The sequence below is a fragment of the Puma concolor genome, chromosome A3 (genome assembly GCF_028749965.1).
Source record: "Puma concolor isolate L17-30 chromosome A3, mPumCon1.1.hap2, whole genome shotgun sequence".
Lineage (NCBI taxonomy): Eukaryota > Metazoa > Chordata > Mammalia > Carnivora > Felidae > Puma > Puma concolor.
Window position 1 is genome coordinate 73,614,272 of NC_141669.1, and position 13,006 is coordinate 73,627,277.

The window sequence follows — 13,006 nt, forward strand, 5'->3', positions numbered from 1 at the left end:
GACCATCCATAGTTAGCTCTTGCTGAGATGAACTGGCTGAGGCACAATGTTCACTGTATGTAGAAAGATATTTAAATGTGTGTCCAAAAAGTTAAATATTTACCTTTCAAAAGAGAGAGAGAAGAGAAGCATTGAGATAATGAGACAGATATTTAGAAAGACAAAGTCAGGCAGACTAAAACTTGGGGAGTAGGAGAAGATGAAATCTAGAATTTACCATTTTGGTAAACTTAAGATCATACTGAGGAAAATAAGCAAGGAGTCTTTTTGGTTGAGTAGAGTTTTTAAAGCTCTAGAGATCATTTTGGTCCTTGCTATATTCAGGCCCAGCATACTGGCAGCATTGGCATCACCAGGAGTTAGAAATGCAGAATCCCTGGCCCTACCCCAGACTCACTGAATAAGAATCTGCATTTTTTAATGTTTATTTTTATTTTTTAGAGAGAGAGAGAGAGTGGGTGTGTGTATGTGTGAGAGAGAGAGAGAGAGAGAGAGAGAGAGAGAGAGAGAGCAGGGGAGGGACAGAGAGAGAGGGAGACAGAATCTGAAGCAGGCTTCAGGCTCTGAGCTGTCAGCCCAGAGCTCACCGCGGAGCTGGAATTTACAAATCACGAGATCATGACCTGAGCCGAAGTTAGAGGCTTGACTGACTGAACCACCCAGGCACCCCAGACTCTGCATTTTTAAAGATCCCAAAGTGGTTCATATACACATTAAAGTATAAGAAACAATTAGAATGGCAGTTTCAGACAACTCAAAGTAGAACTGTGCGGTTTTGTTTTATTTGAATGAAATCTTAACATGGAACCCAACTCTATAAAATAGATCAGAGTGAACTTATTCTGGTTGAAAACGGGCTGATGGGGACTCAGTGAGTCTCAGTGAGTGAGTGAGTGACTCACTGAGTGAGTCTCAGTGGCTCAGTTGGTTAAGCATCTGCCTCTTGATATTGACTCACGATCTCGTCGTGAGTTCAAGCCCTGCATCAGGCTCTGTGCTGACAGCTTAGAGCTGGAGCCTGCTTGGGATTCTCTCTCCCTCTCTCTCTGCCCTTACCCCACTCGCACTCTCTCTCAAAATAAATAAATAAACTTAAAAAAGAAAAAAGAAAAGAAAATGGGCTGATGCTGATAAACAGAGAAGTACTGGAAAAGCCCAGGCATTTTCATCCAGCGTTCCTCTGGGAACACAGTTTGAAAACCACTGATCTAGTGGAAGGAGCAGAAGTACTATCAGAACCTTTAGGGCCAGGCTCTGCCAAACTTCCAGGCTCTCTTTAACTTCTACCTCATTGAGAACTTCTACAATGAATCCCTGATAGTGATAGGATATGTCTTGCCTTGAGAGAGTTGAAATTTTTAAAGACCTGGAAATCCTCAGTCTAGATCCCTTACCTCAAAGATGGGGAAACTAAGGCTTAGAATGTGACCAATGAAACTCAGTTAAAACATAGGCATATTGAAAACTATACTGATCACTAACAAAAGAGGCTGCTATAGATTGTTATATCCCCCTTAATGCCCAGTATGGTGGTATTAGGATGTGGGACTTTGGGATATGATTAGGTTGTGATAGTGAAGCCCAATGGAATAGGATTAGTGCCTTTACAAAAGAGAGGCCACCAGACTTCCTTACCCCTTCCATCATAGGAAGTTACAGTGAGAAGATGGGTGACTACGAACCAGGAATTGGGTTCTCACAAGACACCAAATGGTGGAACTTCCCAGCCTCTACAATCGTGAGAAATAGGTATTTGTTATTTACAAGCCACGTAGCCTTTGGTATTTTGTTACAACAGCCCGAATAGACTAAGATAGAGGAAACCCTAAAGCTTTAATAATTCTTAGGGACAAAATAGTGCTGCAATTCCATACCCCTTCTCTGGTCCCTCCCTACATAACAGTCAAGTAGACAGTTTGTACAGTTTTTAAAAGCTCTAGTCTAGACTTGGGTTAGAATCCTGGCTCTGCGACTAACTAGCCCAGGCAAAATATTTCAACATTTTCTTAACCTCTCCATGTCTAAAATGAAAAAAGTAATTCCAGCCTCAGAGGGGTGCTGTGAGGCCAATGTATGTGAAACAATTTAGTGCATGGCCTGGTGAATAAGTGCTCAGTAAATGCTAGCTGCTGTTAATGTTATTTTTTAAATGAACAACATCTAAAAAGTCAACCTACTTCAATTTTTGAAATTGCCCAAAAGGATTGCACAAGAGAAGCTAGAGAAGCCTGTTTCCTTCTCCACTGCTAAAACAATAAAACAAATGATAATCTGTAGCAATAGGCCATTTAGCAAATAGAGTTTATTCAAAATTAAACACTACAGTCGTGAAACTGACTTCTGATAAATAAGGTAAGTGTTTAGGGAAGGCAGTATTAAGGAGATTCCAAATTATTTTATAGCAAATACAAATTTTTGTTCTACAGTAGTATTGCATTTAGAGTCAGGCATTTTTAGTAACTATGGTCAATTGCTTCACTCTGTCTTTTTGATTGTGCAAGCCCCAAACCTTGGAGTCACCTTTGGCTCCCTTTGTTCCTACCTTTAAAATATGGCTAGGAGTGCCTGGGTGGCTCAGTCGATTAAGTGTGTGACTCTTGATCTCGGCTTAGGTTACGATCTCATGGGGTTCGTGAGTTTGAGCCCCACAGTGGGTTCTAGCTGACAGCATGGAGCCTGCTTGGAATTCTCTGTCTCCTTCTCTCTCTGCCCCTCCCCTGCTCATGCTTGGTCTCTCTCTCTCTCTCTCTCTCTCTCTCTCTCTCTTTCAAAAATAAATAAACATTAAAAAAAAAAAATATGGGGGCGCCTGGGTGGCTCAGTTGAATGTCCAACTTCGGCTCAGGTTATGATCTCACAGTTGGTGATTTTGAGCCCCGCATTGGGCCCTTTGCTGACAGCTCGGAGCCTGGAGCCTGCTTCGGATTCTGTGTCTCCTTCTTTCTCTGCCCCTCCCCAGCTGGCATTCTCTCTCTGTCTCTCTCTCAAAAGGAAATAAACGTTAAAAAATACAAATTAAAAAAAATTTAAAAATAAAAAATATGTCTAGAATCTGACTCCTCCCCACATCTACTGCCACCACCCTGCTCAAAGCCAGGGTCCTGTCTCTCACCTAAATGACTTTAATACTTCCTAATTCCCTGCTTCTCCTCCTTCCCCCAGGCAGTATTTCCTTACCACAGCAGCCGGGATTGATCTTAAAATCTGTCGGTTCATGTTACTCCTCATCTCAAAACTCTTGAATGGCTTCCCCATTTCACTCAAAGCAACACCAAAGTCCTTATAATAACCCACAGCATTTTATAAGATCTAACCCCACCACCACCATCACTGGCCTCCTTGCTCTTTCTTAACAGTGCCAGGCACACCCAGCCCTGTGACCTTTGCTTTCTGCCTGGAATGTTCATCCAGATATCTGCTTAGCTAACTCTCTCACTTCCTTTAAGTCTATGCTTAAATTTTACTTTCACAATGAGGCTTGCCTTGACCTCCTTATTTAATACTGCAAATTACCCCCAATCATGTCCCAAGAATCCTAATCCCCTTTCCCTATTGTATTTTATCTTTCCCATAGCAATCATTGCCTTTTAACACACTAGGTAGCTTATTTATTATGTTTTGGTTAAATCTGTCCCCCTGACCAGAATGTAAACTTCACAGGAATAGCAATCTTTCTTTTGTTCTCTGCTGTGTGCTAAGCATCTAGAACACTGCCTGGCATATATCTCAAAAGATATTTGTCAATTGATTAGTTTTGTGGTTGCTAGTTGTATGTGTGTTTGTTACACACTATTATTTGGACAAAGATTAAACAAATTCACAGTAATTTAACAAAGCCAATGATTACATGAGTTGGGGGTTTTCCATTTTCTTTGTACTTCTCTTTGCTTCAATTTCTTCTTCGTGCTATGCTAAAACCCCCAAATGTCCTAAATACAACTCTACTTTAAGCTGATGTGTACATTTCCTCAGCTAAGAGTCAATGCTGCCCATGTTGCCATTTCCCATCCCCTGCTAGTCCTCAGCCATACCCAATCTGTTCACAGAGCACAACTTTTATGTCTAACTAGCCATTATTTTTAGGACTGCCTGGTCTTACAAACTGGCTAAGAGACACTCCTCAGGTTGTAGTTCAGGTTGGCACTAATGCAGTAAAGGGAAGAATAGTACTGATGCACAGAAGATTTGGGAGTTGGCTTCTCTATGGAAAATGATGAATCTTTGTTACTCCTCCCACCATGGAACAAGAGAAAGAAGACAAATTAGAGGAGGGCATTAATAAAGTTGTGTGCTATTCACTGTGGTTTATAAAATCTTCCCTTGGCTCTTTTACAAAATCTTCTGTAGAATCTACATTGCCTATAAATATTTGATGGGTAGATTTTCTTTTGAAGGGATTGGAATATGTTCAGATTTTTTCTTCAAGGTTGACACGGGGCAACATTTTAGGTGTGGAGATGACAGTCTTGCCTATCTGCCATGGGTTAGGGTGATGAGCCATGCAAAGGGAGGTTAACTTCCTGCCCCTGACCAGGGCACAGCACATAGGTCCTGCCGCTAGCGAGAGGTGACCCTGGAAGCTGGTGGATGGTGAGTGTACACAGTCATGGAATGGGGCCCTGAGGTGCCTGTGAGCAGCTGCCCTCACCCTGAAAATATCCCTGTGCAAGGGATTTAAGTAGCAAATTAAACACACCAAGAAGAGTTGAGAGAAGAAAGACAACGGTTTTATATTTTAGTATCTTTTTAGCATTGCCCTGCATTGGCACTTTTTCTGCTTTTTGAACAAGGCACCATATTTTCATTTTTCACTGGACCCTGCAAATAATGTGGTCGGTCCTGTCTGTAGGCATTCTACTTCTTTTTTCCAAGTAACAGACTATAACATCTGAGTGGTGATGTGTCTTCCATTAGTGAAAATAAGCCAATTTTTACAACACATAGTATTATTAATCTTCAGTTACCTTTGATGGGTTTAGCAAAGGGGAAGCAATTTTTTCCTATGCCCATAAGAATCACTCTATCATTAAATTCAGTTTATAATATGATTTAAAATGAATAAGCAGGGAAGAAAATTTAGTACTTGTCAGTAAAATTCCATTTTAAATTGCAGTAATTTCTTTTCTGGATGTTCTTGATATCCAGCAATCATGATATAAAATGTTGCTTATGTATAGATATTATATTACATAGGATAATTTATTTTCAGTTCAGAGCCAGTCAAGTCGACTAAGAATAAAATAAGCATTAAAAATAATTGAAACTTTGAAATATGCATTTCTTACTCATATGATTGCTATCTCTTCTCATATTAGGGAAGTGGTATTGCTTGGTAGAAAGAACTCAGAATTCTGAATTAGAAGAAGAAAATGGGCAAGTTATTTAATTTTTCTAGCCCCCAGTTTTATCTTTATTAAAGAAAAACCTTCAACTAACTTGAAAATTTCTCAGTTTTCTTCCAAGCCTGGAGTTTAATGGTATTTGAATCATGCTTTAAACACATACACACATATTCTCTGTATTTTTCCTAATGAATACTACTACTATTAAAGCATCTTTAATAACTATGAGTCTTGGAACATGTTTGCATGAAAGGAATAGAAACCTACTGAATTGCTCAAGTAAAAATTATTTTTCCCTTTTGAGAAATTGTGTCTTATAGAACAAGAATGTATAAAATACACATATATCAATATGAAAAAATAACTATAAAGTAACCATCAGCCAGTCTAAGAAATAGAATATTTCCATACCTTAGAAGACCTTTGTTTTCCCCTCTCTGCAAACATCTCCCTCACTCCACTTTAGAGGTAACTGTCATGCCGCTTTTTTGGAAATAATCATTTTTTTGTTATTCTTTATAGATTTTTCCATCTATATGGTTATCATTAAGAATGTTATTTTTAAGGAGTTGCATTATAGGAGCACATGGGTGGCTCATTGGAGTAAGCTTCTGACTGTAGGTTTTGGCTCAGGTCAACAAGATCTCACTGGTTTGTGGGATCAAGCACTGCCTCAGGCTCTGTGCTGAAAGTGCAGAGCCTGCTTGGAATTCGCTCTCTTCCTCTCTGTCTGCCTCTCCCCAACTTGTGCTCTCTCTCTCCCTTTCTCTTTCAAGATAAATAAATAAACATTTTAAAAAATCATTTAGGGGTGCCTGGGTGGCTCAGTCGGCTAAGCATCAGACTTCTGCTCAGGTCATGATTTCACAGCTGGTGCGTTCAAGCCCTGCATCAGGCTCTCTGCTGTCAGCACTAAGCCCACTTCGGTTCCTGTCTCCCTCTCTTTGTCTGCCCCTCCCCAGCTTGTGCTTTCTCTCTCTATCTCAAAAATAAGTAAAAATAAAAATTTTAAAAAATCATGTCAAAGGAGTTGCATTATAAAAATACTTTCGTAGTCCACAAAGGAACAGAGAACAACTAAGCCACAAGAAAGAGAGGAATCAATACATTTCAGGACTCTCAGTATCAAGATTTTAGAGATCTTCACTCTAGTGCTCTACCATTAATGTGCCTCAGCCACCAAAGTATTGAGATAGAAAACCTAATTGGTTGAAATGGCTTGTTTCTCCTTGGTCAGATGTCTACCTTTGATCCAATCTGCTGTGGCTGGGAAGAATGCAAATGTGATAGAAACAGGACAGGCAGAAGTACCCAGGATTTGTTGAAAGGTTATGCGTTGTTCAGGTAATAGCTAGATACAATGTATAATTCAGCTAGTGATGGTACCACTTTGAACAAGTCTGAACTACCATTGGATATATTTTCTCATAAGCAAATACTGCATTTCATATTCTTTTGAAAAATATCTTCAGATCTTAAAGAGAAAAAAATGACAACTTTAATTCAGTTAATCTGACAAATGAATTTTTCCTGTTATTTACTTCAGCATCTGTGTTACCATTTGATGGAGAAGTGTATTGAACATCACTCATTGCTGCTCTGCATTGGGTTTCTGCTCCAGCCACGCCCATATCATACTTTCCCAAACCAATTAAGAAAATCAAGTGCCACATGTTCATTAACAAATGTGATAGAATGAATGCATTCTTTTTATATTTACCACATTATTTAAAACATAAATTGTGTGTCAGAGATGCAGATCGTTGATTTCATCCATCCTCCCCTCTAAAACATTCTGACTTGTCTCCATCATAACAGAGCCTTTCTGGCCTATGTGTACTATGTGACTTCACCCCTGTCCCAGACTCAGGCAAGGAAGCTATGGGTAGATACTTGGCTGGCCCAAAAGAATGTACCCCATTGCACAGCTAGATCAATAAAAATTTCCTTTTTGGGGGTGCCTGGGTGGCTCAATTGGTTGAGTCCGACTTCATTCAGCTCAGGTCATGATCTCAACAGTCTGTGGGTTTGAACCCTGTGTTGAGCTTTGTGCTGAGCCTGGAGTTGCTTTTATTCTGTGTGTGTGTGTGTGTGTGTGTGTGTGTGTGTGTGTGTGTGTGTGTGTCTCCTGCCCCTCCCCCACTCATGCTCTGTCTGTCTGTCTCTCTCTTTCTCTCAAAAATAAATGAACATTAAAAAAATTTTTTTTAATTTCCTTTTTGAACATTTGAAAGAGGAGATAGAAACCTAGGGAATGGGCAGCTACCTCACTTTCATAGGGGAACTGAAGAAAGTGACTGCCCTGTTCTCACCCTTGCCTCCTTCTTGAATTCTATGAGGTTATTAATTTTTATAGCATAGATCAAGAGTATAATAAACATGTGAACTAATGTGAGTAGGTTACTTGAAATAAAACTTGCTCTAAAGCAAATATAAAAAAATTTAAATACCATTAATTATTTTTTTCCTTTTTTTTATCCTTTCTTTAAAAAAACTAAGTTATTTCCTAAAACTTAGTGGTTCTCAAACTTGAGCACACATCAGAACCAGCGGGAGGTTTGTAAAGTGCACACTACCGGGTCCCACCCTAGGCTTTCTCATTCAATATGTCTGGGATGGGACTGGGACATTATATTTCACGTTTCTAACAAACTCCCTGGTGATGTTGATCTTTCTGGTCCAAGGATCACTCCTTGTGAAACAATGCCCTAGAAATAATGATCTAAAATGACCCTATCTAACATGACTTTTTTTAAAACCTCAAGTTAAGATTCTTCAGAAGAGTACAGTGTTTAAGAGTTCATGCCCTGGTTGCAGCCAGATAACCTAGATGCAGATCCTAGCTCAGCCACTTACAAAGTGGGTGAGCTTGGGCAAGATACTTAACATTTCTGTGCCTTTTCATCTGTTGAGTAGAGAATGTAATAAATAATAACAACAAGCAGCCTAGTGCTATATAATTCCAGGCATTCATATAAACTACAACATGAATGGCATCTTCTACAATTGTGCAAAGGGACCACCCTGTTATGAGTACCTACCTTAGGGAGTTGTGACAGTTAAGATCATTGTAAAGATTAAATACAGTGTAATGCATATGAAGGGTTTAGAATAGTGACTGGCACATGGTAAGGGCTTATTAGATGCTATTAGAAATCGGTCCATATCTTAGCTATGCAAAGAAAATCCTGAAAACATAGTCATGGTGACTATATTATTAGTTAAGAATTAAAGGAATACAGGTACCACTTTGCAGGTATAGTAGATTAAAAATGTTTTTTTTTTTTTTCTAAGAGATATATGCTTTAGAGAATAGGGAAGTAGAAAAAGAGAATATGAGCTTAATTCTCCCAGGGCGCAGAACTACCCTTTACCCCATACACGTATCTATATAAAATTAAGCAGATGATCACTGTTGTCCCCAAGTTGTTTTTTATTTTTATTATTTTAATTTTTCTTAAATATTTATTTATTTATTTTGAGAGAGAGAGAGAGATTGAGTGTGAGCAGGAGAGGACCAGAGGGAAAGAGACAGAGAGAGAGACAGAGAGAGACAGAGAAACAGAGAGACAGAGAGAGAGAGAGAGAGATTCCCAAGCAGGATCCATGCTGTCAGTGCAGAGCCCAAGGCATGGCTCAGTCCCATGAACTGTGAGATTGTGACCTGAGCTGAAATCAAGAGTTGAACACTTAACCAAATGAGTTGAACACTTAACCAACTGAGCCACCCAGGAGCTCCCCCCAACCCAAGTTATTTTTTAATATCCTGAAATATGAATACTCTGGCTATCAAGAAGTAGTTAGTGCTCTGTATAGTTTGAAACCTAATGATTTTTTAATGATTTTCTCCAACACACTGTGTCCTGATTTAAAATATTACTGCAAGGCATAGGTGGTAGATTGTACAATTCTATTTGACAAGGTAAGAAAGTGCTTTAAGTAGGGAAACTATAAGAATAGTACAAGCCAAGTGACGTTGGTGCTGTAAGAAAAGTCTTTGAGACAAGTATATGAATGTTCATTAGCAATATTATTCATATGAGCCCAAACCCAGAAACAATCCAAATGTCCATCAACTAGTAAATGAATAAACAAAATGTGATATGTTATCTATTGCTATGTCCATGTCACCCCAAAATGCAGTGGTTAAAAACAACAAATGTTTATTTTCTCACTGTTCCTGTGGGTCAGCAATCTGGACCTTTCTTAGTTGGGTAACTCTAGTTTAGTCCCTCCAAGATTACAGCCAAGGTCTGCTCAGGGCTGCAGTCTCATTTGAAGTCAGACTGCAAGGAGGAGGTATCTGCCTCCATGCTTCCCCATGTTTCTCAGGTTCTCATTAGTTTTGGCCAGAAACATCAGTTCTTTGCCGTATGGATCTTTCCGTAGGGCTGCTTACAACACTGCAGCTTAGAGCAAGGGATTCAAGAGAGAGAGAATAAGAGCCCCCAAGAGGGAAGCTATAGTCTTTTTATAACTTCATCTCAGGAATGACATCCCACCACATTCAGTTCATTAGTAGCAAGTCAATAGGTCCAGCCTGCTGTCAATGGGAAGGAACCACACAAGGGCATGAATGCCAGAAGGTAGGGATTATTGAAGGCCATCTTAGAAGCTGCCCACTAATGTGGTATATCCATACAACAGTACTATTCAACAATAAAGTAGGAACAAACTACCAAGATATGCTATAAATGGATAAACCTGAAAATCATCAGACTCAGTCAAAGAAGTCAGACATAAAAGACCAGATACAATACTGTATAATTCTGTTACTTGACATTCTGAAAAGGCAAAACTATTGAGACAGAAAGCAAATAAGTTGTTACCCAGGGCTGGGGGTTTGAGTGGGGAAAGCAGAATTTTGCAGGGATGATGGGCATGTTCTAAAACTGGATTGTAGTGATAGATGCACAACTCTATATATTTACCAGATATCATTAAATTGTATACTTACAAAAAAGATGGCATGGAATACAAAATAGCTGGCCTGTACTTTTCAAAAACTGTCAATATCAGGAATCATGAAAGGCAGAGGAATTATGTCAGATTAAAAGAAATGAAAAAGGCATGACACCAACTGCAGTGCATGATTCTGAATTGAATCCTGAAGGGTGGGAGGGTAGGGCATGGTAGGATGTCATAAGGTTATTATTGAGAAATTGGAGAAATTACATAGGGATTGTAGATTAGATAATAGTATCAATGTTAAATTTTCCACATAATTGCCCTGTGGATATGTTGGAGATTGCCCTTGTTCTTAATAAATACATGCTCTTTAGTGGTAAAGTCACATGTTTTCTGCAGCTACCTCTGAGTTAAGGAAAAAAAAATTATATGTGTATAAAGAATGCAGAGGAGTCATAGAGTAAATGTAGTTAATTGTTAACAATTGGTGAATCAATCTTGGAGAATAGCAACTCAAGTTTAAAATTATTTCAAAATTTAAAAAGTTTAAAAAAAAATAAAAGAAATCTTTGAATTCTCTCTTAGCTTCCAGCTAAGATCGAACACGGCTATCATTCATCACATAGAAAAACCAACTACAGATAAAAGGAAACAAATAATTTTTGACCTACTACTTGTCAGGTACTGTTTTTGTTTTAACTAATTCTTGTAACACCCTTAGAGTGCTGGCTGTTGACTTTATCTGCCCATTTCAATCACTTAGGGAGTTTTTAAAAAGTCCCTATCCCCTTGTAACAACCACACAGATAAATTTAGAAGGTCTGGGAGTGGGACTCAGTCATCAGCGTTACTAAAGTTTTCCAGGTAATTCCACTGTGCAGCCAAGTTGGGATCACTGCCTTGGACCTAAAGCTTTATTATCTCCTTTTTCCATTGTCAAAGTTGAGTCCCAGGGAGATTTGGTAACTTACCCATGGCTACATAGCTTGTGGAAGTGTCAGAGGGTGGAGCTGGACATGAGCACACAGATGTGGGATGTGTCGGACTATCTATGTTACCCCATTTTCAGTCTCTCTCCACCACACTTCCTGGCCTTTTGGGGTCTTCCCTTGGCTTTCTCCAGCCTGCCATGCAGGCAAGGAGATGATCTGGATGCTGGAAAATATAATCCAACTTGCTTTGGATTTTTAAGGAACTTATAAAATGAACATGAACATTTAAAAGATAATGAATATCTGTAGAAAAACTCTATAAAAGCACAAAGCTATTTTGTGACAAGGTGAAATCAGGCGATGGGTGTAGGTTCAATCCAGAAAGTCTTCTTTGATACATGGTCAAGAAAGAGAACTGACCTCTCTAAACATTCTTTCTCATGAAAATGTTATCTCCTTTCAACTTTTTTTTTCTTGAAACCCCCAAACCCCATTATTTCCTTTCAATTTTTTTTCTTGACTATAAAAAAGGCTTCTCCTTAAATTTCCTTCAACTAGACAAAACAGACCTAATTTTTAAAAATTGTAAAATAAGGAATTTTGCAAAGACTTCGTTCCAAATCTAGAATAATTAAATATGTTTCCCTGAAGCCATCATTCCCATTAACTTACAAATCATTAGGAAGAATTATGTCTCATTTTAGTTTAGTCCTCTCTATTAATTTTTCATACTGCTGAACAGATAACGTTCATGTTATAAACCTTAATTGTTGCTGATCCTAGGTTTCCCAAACATTTAGAAATAAGCCTTTTCAAGTGCGGTTTAAGCTGAAGAAGGGGAAATTTGACCCACAGTTTATCACTTAGCTCATTAGCATACTAATATGACTACAATTTGCATTTGACTAGGGGGTTGTTCTTTCACCCCTGTAATCTTGTTGGCAGAATATCACAGTTTTGGATCTATTTTTAAGACAAATTGTATGTCTACACTGGGGAAATAAGGTGGTGTTAATACAAGAAGCTTGGAAGTGAATTAATTGCTTTGAAACAATCCCTTGTTGGTTTAGCCCCTTAGGTGGTGTTATTTGCACAGCTCTCGCAAATGCTAATGATCAATTCACTTTGGCATTTAAACAAAATCAACCCTAAGACATTTCTCACGCCTCCTAATGAATGATTCCTTTTTTCTTAGTCTCAGGTTACCTGGGTCCTGTGGTGATCTAGAATTGCTCCACTTTGATAAGTAAAAGTATGGCTGAGGCTTTCTAATAGTTTTTTTCAAATTAACTAGTTCAGAACAACCCAGCTCTTTTCTAGCCTCCTGTGCAAAACTTTTACCTTGATGTGGATACCCGTGGGAAGGAAATTAATGCGGGACTGTATTGATGGCAGTCTTACTGGTAATTGAGATTTTTATTATTAAAAAATGTAATTCAATATTTTAAGTAATAACATGTTTTTCTGAAGTAACTGAAAATATTTAAGAAGGCCTATAGTAAAAAGCACACTCACTGTATAGAGAGGCAGGGTATTTCTGATACAATAACACCATTGTTTTCTGTATGTACTATAGACTGAATGTTTGTGTTCTCCCAAAATTCATAGGCTGAAACCTAATCCCCACTGTGATGGTATTTTGGAGATGGGGCCTTTGGGAGGGGATTTAGGTCATAAGGGCTCATGGGATTAATGACATAAAAGAAACCCCAGAGGACTGCCTTTCCCTTTCTGCCAAGTGAGGACACAGTGAGAAAACAACCAATCTATGAACCACGAAGTAACTCCTTACCAAACACCAAATTTGCTGGTGCCTTGATCTAG

General features: G+C 38.7%; 1 protein-coding gene across 3 annotated transcripts in view; it reads left to right on the forward strand.

Moving 5' to 3' along the window:
• Positions 1 to 13,006, forward strand: part of LOC147582531 (uncharacterized) — a 244,490-nt gene that overhangs the window by 10,444 nt on the left and 221,040 nt on the right. The window contains exon 1 of one of the 3 annotated variants that reach the window (XR_015249228.1): positions 9,859 to 10,931. The exons of the other annotated variants lie outside the window; for them this stretch is intronic. The gene's annotated coding sequence lies outside the window, so the exon portion shown is untranslated. Of the gene's footprint in view, positions 1 to 9,858; positions 10,932 to 13,006 lie in introns of those variants that run through there. 3 annotated transcript variants of the gene reach the window in all.